The 8128-nt window shown below is 41.0% G+C and overlaps 1 protein-coding gene across 4 annotated transcripts in view; it reads left to right on the top strand.

Annotated features, from left to right (window-relative positions):
• Positions 1–8128, top strand: part of wu:fb95e10 (proteoglycan 4) — a 61757-nt gene continuing 53629 nt past the window's right edge. Inside the window, exon 1 of one of the 4 annotated variants that reach the window (XM_034190264.1) lies at positions 1–235. The gene's annotated coding sequence lies outside the window, so the exon portion shown is untranslated. The remainder of the gene's footprint in view (positions 236–8128) is intronic. The other 3 variants (XM_034190263.1, XM_034190261.1, XM_034190265.1) reach the window with 3 other exon arrangements.

Genomic DNA, 8128 nt, shown 5'->3' with positions numbered 1-8128 from the left:
TGTTGAAAAAAAAAAAAGGCGGTTGAGACACAGAAGTTTTTTGTGTGTCGGCTCGGCTCGACTGGCTGAGTTCTCCCGTTTTTCTTCTTGCTCCTGTCGCCTCTCGTGCCGGTGTCACATTCAGCAGCACCATCCTCACTTTTTGTGTTTTATCTGAGGACCCAGTCCGGGTGAGCTGACTGAACACTGGGCGTAGCTGGAGAGGATTTGGCTAGCTCGACCGCTGCGCTGACTGGTAAGAGCGAAATAACGCTTCGGCTAGCATGCTAATGGCCCTTATTTCTTTACAGTTTGACCCCGGTTAGCTTAAATGAAGCCGACTTCACATATTTTAACGTTGTTGTACTTACCGTGTTATTACTGGTTATCACTCAACAGCACGTCAGAATTGTGGTGGGGTTTTAGTGTAAGTGAAAATTTGTGTAAAATATATGTATTGTGCTGAGTGTCACCTCGTCTTTTTTATTATTATTTTTTATCCCCCGACGAGCTGCTTGTTTCACGTTGGTTTCTTAACGGGGCGGTGTCAGTCTGCATGGAAGGGCTCGGCAGACCTGTTAAAATAGATTAAACCATTGCATCCATTCTATTTTTAATGAACAGGCTTTTTATCTCTGATTTATGTTGCAATTTCGTGGGTGTTTTCCCTCCTTTCCTTCTCCATCCCTCCATCGTGAATGCCCATTGTTCTATGATGGTCCAAATCAGTCGCCTCAGGGATAAATGTCTGCAAATTTCACCATAATCATTTTGCAGATTCACACTCGGGTTTTATTACAACGCTATAGCGTGGCGTTTGTAGTTATATGCACAGTCTTTTGGAGGAAAAGTGTCAAATTGAAAATATCTTCCAGGGTTTGGATGCACAGGCTCGTATAATAAGAGCTGATTAATGTCAACCCCCCTAAAAGTGATCAGCTATTGTGGTGTGAGCCTCAGGACTGTAGGGGCCCATAGCTGCTCCTCAACCGACTAACTGAGTGCAGCAAGACAGATTAGACTCCCGGATGAACAATGGAGAGGAGAGAACACTGTCACTTCACAAAGCCTGAAGCTTTTAATAAACTGCTCACATTCAACAAATGAAAATTTCTGTCCGTTGCTCACAAGCTGAACTCTTCCCCTGAGGTGGCGGAGACAGGGACATAAATTGTGTCTAGCTTTGTGGCCATGGTGGGCACGGATCAGTCAATTGTTTGTGGTGCTCAACCATGAGGAATTGATGTCACCCCAGGGCAGCTAATACAAGCACTTTTTAGGCACGGCCATTCCAGGCTTGGAGACTCTCCAGGGCTCTTAAGCCATCCACCCCGTTGGTGCCATGATGAGAGAATGGCTGACTCACAGTGTTGGTGGATGCAGCGGGGAAATGGAGGACAGACAGACAGGCTGCCAGATAGACCATGTGCTAATGCAATCATGTGAAATTAAATTTGGCAGCGCTTTAAAACCACACACCTCCTCTATTAAGTTTTTTTAAAGGTCTTAAAGTAAATTATTAGCTGGAGGTTGTGGATTATTGCTGTGGTGTTCTGATTATGGTGACTGTGGATTTGTCATAAACTATGCTTGAAAAAAAATGAAGCCATTTATTAGTCATGTGAATCAAAATTCATTTCGCAAGCCTCATTAAAATTAGACTGTTTTGGATTGGACAGTACTTTTATGTTCAGTGTTGTTATTATGCTTTTAAGTGAGGTACTATAATGTCTCCTATAATCTTCACCCTCCTATCATATTAGATACAAATACAGATACAAATGAGAGCAACAAGTGAACTACAAAGAACAGGCAGGTTTGAGGCAGAGTGTGAAGCGACTGGGATAAGAATCAGCAACTTCAAATCTGAGACCATGGTCCTCTGTTGGAAAAGGAAGAATTGCACCCTCTGGACACGGTGAGAGTTAATGCCCCAAGTGGATGAGTTTACGTATCTTGTGGTCTTGTTTAAAAGTGGAGGTAAACTGGAGTGTGAGGGCAATAGATGGGCCACCATGGTGAAGAAAGAGCTGAACCAGAAGGTGAGACTCTTGATTTACCAGTCGATGTAAGCTCCTGTTCTTACCCATGGTCATGAGCTTTGGGTAATGACCAAAAGAACAAGGTCACGGTTACAAGTGGTGAAAATGAGATTGCTACATCGGGTATCTGGTCTTGTACTCCAGGCTGAGAAGCTCAAATATTCAGGAGGGATTCTGAGTAGAGCCGCTGCTTCTTTGCATTGAAAGGAGCCAGCTGAGGTGGTTTGGGCATCTGATGAGGATGCCCTCGGGTGGTCTCCCTAGGGAGGATTTAGAGGCACATCCTACTGGGAATAGACCCCTGGGAAGACCCGGGACACACTGGAGGGATTATATTTTCTAACTGGTTTGGGAATGCCTTGGGATGCCTAGGGAAGAGTTACAGGGCTTGGCATAGGTTAGGGAAGCGTGGGTGAGTGGAGCTGCTTGGTAGGGGTGTCGGGAAAAAATCGATTCACGTCTGAATCGCGATTCTTATTTATTATGATTCTGAATCGATCCAAAATGTCCAAGAATCAATTTTTAAAAAGCATTTTTTAAAACATTTTCTTGCTTACTCGCTGTATGTACTGTTTGCCAGGCAACGGCTTCCGTACTACAGCGTCCCCACGGGGAGGGTCCGGCATGCTTCAAACAACCGTGAGCTGCAGCTTAGCATGGCAGACGAAGGGGTAATTCAGCCAGCACCGTCTTTGCTGAAGGCAAATGTTTGAGCACATTTTGGATTTTATTATTTGCTGTGTAAGAAGGAGCTTGACATGACTTATGCAGTTTGCAAAATCTGCAAAATGAAAGTCAAGTACTTCGGAAACACTTCAAATCCGCAAGCCCACATGCTACACCATCACCTGGTGCTAAAAGAGGGGAGCAGCGGTATCTTTCGACTACTGACCAGCGCTTCGCTAAACTGCCAGCCAACTCTGAATGAGCAAAGCAGATAAGTAAATTTACATTAAGAATCACTTGATTAACCTTGTAAAGCTGCATTTTCTTAAACATAAACATTTTTTAAATAATATAACTATTTCTCAGAGCTCTTTGAATTGAAAATCGATTCTGAATCGAATCGTCACCCCAAGAATCGGAATCGAATTGAATAGTGAGTTGCTGTAAGATTCACATCCCTACTGCTTGGTCTATTGCCTCCGTGACCTGGACACGGATAAGCAGCAGAAAATGAATGACTCAAAATGAAAACAACATAGTTGAAAATAAAAATGCATATAAATCAGGAATTAACGTGTTGCAGTTTACCCGTGGTGGGCAGTTTGATTATTCCATGATCGATCGCTGACAGATATCATGATGTGGAACCACCATTGTGATGCCACACCCCTCCCCCTCCCCCCACCCTGGCACAGACAAGTTCTATTGTACCTGTCAAAAACACAGATAATATATTAATTGTATATAAAGTTGTAAGTTGTAATTATGTAATTAGTTGTAATAAGAAAGTTGTAATTATTTTCCATGTGACTGAGTGCAAGCTAGTGTGGATCTCATTGGCCTGCATCTGGCTGCAGCACATTGTATTATTTTTCAGAGTAGTATTGGTTTGAATAGTTCTTTATGTATATTTATGGTCTGTAATAAGTAAGTAGGTGGTAGGGTGGCGTCCACACTAAGTTAATATTCTATTCCTCTGTGTGGTGGGCTGAGCTGGATTTGAGCGGCATTCGCCGAGATCTGAATACAGTTGTGTCTGGAATCTGGTTAGCTCGGGGATTATGAAGTCAAACTTCCTCACTATGTCCGTGCCTCCACAGTGTCCTCTCCACTGTGGCAGTCTTCAGTGCGGCTGCAACAGTAAGGACGGCAAACAGCTGTCTTTCTCTGCAGTGTCTTCTCGCCAAGAAAATCTGATGGGTGCGTTGCCTTCCAAGTGTGACACCCGTCCATATCACACAGGTGCGCTTGCATGTCCAGATCCAAATGCACACACCCCGTTCTGTCATATCAACATCCAAACGCACACACCGCTGAGCTGTCATGTCCAAAATCAGACACACCCACACTTTTGTGCTGTCATGTTGACATCCAAAAGCACATGCTCAGGCATTCTGACTTTCAGACACATCTTTCTGCTTGAGCAGGGTTGAGTTTGGATGCATGTGTGGGATGAGCCGGATTTGAAAAACAGGTCTGAACGCTGTCCAACTAGAAAACGATCTTTCTTGAATCCATTCTGAATGGGGCCTAAGCATGTTGTCAATAACATGCTTGTATTATCTAAAGTGAAATAGCAATAAATGTGATGCAGTAATGTGCCATTAAAGGCGTGGGTATTTTTATAATTTAGAAATATGTATTTATATTTATTTTTTTATTGTTTGGATTTCATTTTACCACCCATGCCCTTGTTTCTGTTTATGTCTTGAGTTGTAGCAGGAAAGGTGTCTGGTGTAAAATTTTTGTCAAATCAATGTGTACTGTGGCGACCCCCCCCCAAGCAGAATGTTTGCAAATTTGACACTTTCGCTGCATACAGACCCACTTTTGATGGCCGAATCTAGGAAGTCATTGAAAGCTTGGCTGCAGCAGGTCGATGTTTACTTTGAAGTAGAACTGCAAAAATTAACAGATTATTCTATCAACTATTAAAATAGCAGTCCTGTTGAGTCATCTAAAAACAATAAAATTCTCTGCTTCCAGCTTCTCTAATGTGAATATGTTTTTGTTTATTGTATAAGTTTCTTTATTCCTCTTTGAAAGTGAAACTGAGTGTCTTAGGTTTGTGGACAAAACAAGACATTTGAAGGTATTATGTTTGGCTCTGGAAAACATTAATTGACATTTTTCACAATTTTCTGACATTTTATGGCCCAAACAACTACGTGGTAGCACGGTGGCTTAGTGGCTAGCACTGTTGCCTCACAGCAAGAAGGTCCTGGGATTGCTTTCTGCCTAGTCCTTTCTGTGTGCAGTTTGAATGCTCTCCCCATGTTTATGTGGGTTCCGGCTTCCTCCCACTTCAGACATGCACGTTAGGTGAATTGGACACTTTAAATTGACTGTAGGTGTGAGTGAGCGTATGAATGAGTTTTTTTCTGTATCTGTGACCCTGCCACAGACCGACGTCCTGTCCATGGTGTACCCTGCCTCCCACCCTATGACTGCTGGGATAGGCTCCAGCTTCCCCATGACCCTGAGTTGGAATAAGTGGGTATAGAAAATGAATAAATGAACAATTGATTATTTTCTCAATGAATCAGTTATGGAAATAATCATTTGTTGCAACCCTAGTGTTGAGAGGTGGAGATGGACTTGTACTCTGACTGGGTGGTTACCATCCAGAATCCAGGATTGTTCTGTGGTGTGGTAGATGTAGTGACACATGGCACCAGTGCATGCTCTCCAACCTGCATCTAAATCATTAATATCTATCTTTTTGTGTTTGCAGATTTGCAAATATACAATAGTTAGTCTTTTTTTTTTCTTCATATACTACAGCAACTCTTTATTTTTTGTTGTTCATTATTTCAGGTTATAGCACTACAGTTTGACACTTGCAGATTTTATTGTTCAATCTAACAATACAGTTTTTTATGATAGTAGTTCTTAATTGCATTTGTAACAGCTTCACAAGAATGAGATTTATTTTAATAAAGCCACAATAAATGGCCGATTTTAAAATATACATCAACATTCAATTTTCTGCTGAACAACAGCTTTAATGAGAGCCAGTTGTTCTAGCATAATTTCTCATGAAGTCTTTTTATGAGCTTGTGTTTTAGTGCAATTTAAATTTCAATGACCTATTTTGCTCCCAGCTGGCCTCTCAACCAATACTGCAGCCCTGAGAGGGAGATGATTGTTGCATTAATAGGCCTGTGTGTCAGCATGCCCCCATAGCCTAAGGACTGGTGTTGGGTGGATGTGTGACTCAAAATTAAATCCCCTAGCCCTGAAGTTCTGAGTCATGACAAAGGCAAGCTTGTGCTTCTGGTCATCAGGCTTTTTTCATCCTAAACTCGTGACCCTTGCTCTTCTTGGCATCATTAGGTTCACCGCCACCATCACTGGCTCTCTTGTAAGCCAAACAACACCAGCACAATAGTTTCTTGTTTTGAGTTTATCAAAACACCAATAGAAAGTGTATTTCCTTCTCTTGTCTGGATCATTGAGGAGGTTGCTGCGACAGTACATGAAATGTGAATAGTGAAGATAAAGTAGAAATAAGCTTTGCTGTTATCTTTGCCATAGTGAAGATAGCCTTGGTTGGTGGTGTCACAGTTGTCAGTGCACACAGCTGGCAACTGGCGGTACGGTTTTGAGACTGCATTTGCCAGCAGCTGCAGTAATTTGCTGTGTTTGGATGCTGAATTCTTCTGGTGGGAGGATGGATAATGGATATGGTTTGTACGCCTGTTGCTAGGCTGCAAGACCAAAATTTTCGTGGCCATGGTGCTATGTATTTGCAGTTCCACATTACTCCAGTAAAGCTCTAGTAAAGTACTTGGATATGATTGAAATTGAGCCAAAAATTTAAAATAACTAAATACATAATTGTTTTAGGAATGGATTGTAAAGCAGAGAAAAGAGTGATGGAGACATGGACAATGATATTTATTATTCTTTTGTTTATATCAGCAGTGACTAGGGATGGGTATCGAGAACCGGTTCCTTTCGGGTATCGTTAAGAAATGATTCGATCCACTGACATCAATAAGCTTTGTGCTTAATGATTCTGTTATCGGTCCTTCAGAGTGGCCGTTGTTTTGGTGGGTGTTTGTCAGGAAAATGATCATTTCTCTACATTGGTTACAGACCCTGCAGCGGGTCCTTAATCAACTTTTCTGCAGCGCGGCTTTGCTTTGAACCTTGAACCAATCGAAGCGTGGTTCGATTGAAGCAATGCTTTGGTCGATTGCTTCGTTTCTTTCTTTCTTTCTTTCGCTTAATTTTCCCCCGCTAAAACCCTAAAGAGCATACGTCTGTGAGTATTATTTACCTTTTCTATGTTAAACCGACCTGTTATGGTCTTCTGAAACAGTTGATAGATGTATTTTATAACTTAAAAACGGGAGCGATGCTAACGCGTTAGCATGTCTATGCCATTTTCAATGTTAAAAGTTAGCATTTAGCAATTGCAGCCGTCATCACGTTCGGGTGCATTTGTTTTCAAATTGTAATATTCCTTAAATTTATTTTTGCTTATATATTAATAATCTAATGATTATTATATACAATTTTAGAGAAAGAGACAAAAAGAACCTGAATAGAAACACAACAGAAAATATATAATAGCAACTAACATAAATAAATAAATACATACAGAAATAAATGTTTCCTGTGAACACCTAGTGACTCTCACACCTCCATTTCATCCCTGTCTTATTTAAGTTTAATGACAGTTTGTTTCGGTCAAACCATATTTTCAATGTGTTAATTTCTTCAGTGATTTCCTCCAGAACTTTCTGCCAAACTAGAAAACTGCTGCATCCTAGTAAGAGCAGAATACTACTGGAATGAATTTGAATAAGGAAAGTTGTATTTTTTTTTCTCACCTAAATGGATTCAGCACTCACTCCAGTTTATTGTCTGGAATAGTCCCAGATTGCATTTCAGAGCTTCTAGAATTCAAACATTTTCGTGCAGGTGGTGTTGGGGGGTAATTTTGGGTTTCAGCTTTTTTTTGTTTTTCACCACTTTCATCCCTGAATATGAGTTGTGATTCACTTTTGTGCGGATTAAAGTTACTAACTGGGACTCCTGTCTTGTTGCAAGAAAGAAACGAGAATCATCCTCCGTTCTGTTGACACAGCTCCAAACTTTGCGCAGCTCTCTGACAAGTCAAGATAGAACGATAGAATTCAGTCTGAATTAATAACTTCAAAGCGAAACACAGTTTTGTTTATTTTTATTTATGTCCAGAGATCAAGGATACAGTGACTAATTTCATATTTATTTACTTTAAGACTCAAGGAAATACATAGAAAACCTGTAAAGCCTACTTTTAGTACAAAATTCACGAGGTATCAATAAGGGAATTGATAAGGAATCGGATCGATAAGCAGAATCGATAATGACATCGATATCGATAAAACCTTATCAATACCCATCCCTAGCAGTGACTGATGTGATCAAGGTAATGTCACAGACTGACC

This window comes from Thalassophryne amazonica, chromosome 16, assembly GCF_902500255.1.
Source record: "Thalassophryne amazonica chromosome 16, fThaAma1.1, whole genome shotgun sequence".
Classification (NCBI taxonomy): Eukaryota; Metazoa; Chordata; class Actinopteri; order Batrachoidiformes; family Batrachoididae; genus Thalassophryne; species Thalassophryne amazonica.
The sequence above is the reverse complement of the archived record's forward strand: the minus strand, read 5'-3'. Positions and strand labels throughout refer to the sequence as shown.